This window comes from Miscanthus floridulus, chromosome 1, assembly GCF_019320115.1.
Source record: "Miscanthus floridulus cultivar M001 chromosome 1, ASM1932011v1, whole genome shotgun sequence".
NCBI classification, from domain to species: domain Eukaryota; kingdom Viridiplantae; phylum Streptophyta; class Magnoliopsida; order Poales; family Poaceae; genus Miscanthus; species Miscanthus floridulus.
Genome location: NC_089580.1, coordinates 35,602,849 through 35,603,737, shown reverse-complemented (window position 1 = coordinate 35,603,737; position 889 = coordinate 35,602,849).

Here is an 889-nt window from a genome sequence, read left to right as displayed (position 1 = left end):
CCACCCACGAATATGACCACCCGAACAGGGCCATTGTCGAATGTCGTCGGTTGTAGATTTTTGAGACGGTCAAAGAATAGGCGTAATAGGTTTTTGAAATTTATATATATTTACACACGCCCGCGCGCGTAAATAAAAGAGCAAAGTATGGTGCCCGGTGCCCGGTGCCTTCTCCGTCCGCGCGCCCCCATTTCCTCTGGGTCGTCGACCACGCATCACGCATTCACGCCCACTAGGCAGCACGCTCGTCCACGTGCGTCGGTGCGTGTTCCGGCCGGCGGCGCCGACGATGGCTCGCGGAGTTTGCGGTACGGTGGTGCTGGAGCTGGATCGACGCAACACGCGCGCGCGGACCAGAGCAGAGCCGAAAGGCTGGGCTCGCGTGTTAGGCCCGTCCCACGATCCAGATCCGTCTCTCCTCTGACCGCCTGACAATGAGAGCGAGAGCCCAGTAGACACGTCGTCGTCCCTGCTGTCTGTCTGAGCTAGACCCTGAGCGAGCTCGATCAGGTGGCCAGCAGGTTCGCCGAGCTCTGCGCGAGTGCTCCCTCTCCCTCCCTGCCTTCCGAAGTGCTTGCCGTCCTCAGCATCCAGCTGCTTCAGTCCCCAGGAGTCAAGCATGCGCACATTAACACTGTGGGTTTGCTCGGGTTGACACGTAGACAATGCAAGGGTCAAAAAGGAATCACAATGCATTAGCCTACTTGTACTTGGTGCTTCCCTGACCGAAGAAGCTGAATTGCCGGGTGTGTGCATGCATGCAGACTGCAGGTCTGAACCTGTCGACTAATGCAACGGTTCTAATCAAATTTCCTCCTCTGGAAGATAACAACTAGACAAGCAGAGCATTATTTGCTTGTTCGTTCATTCCAAGGTCAAATGACAATGC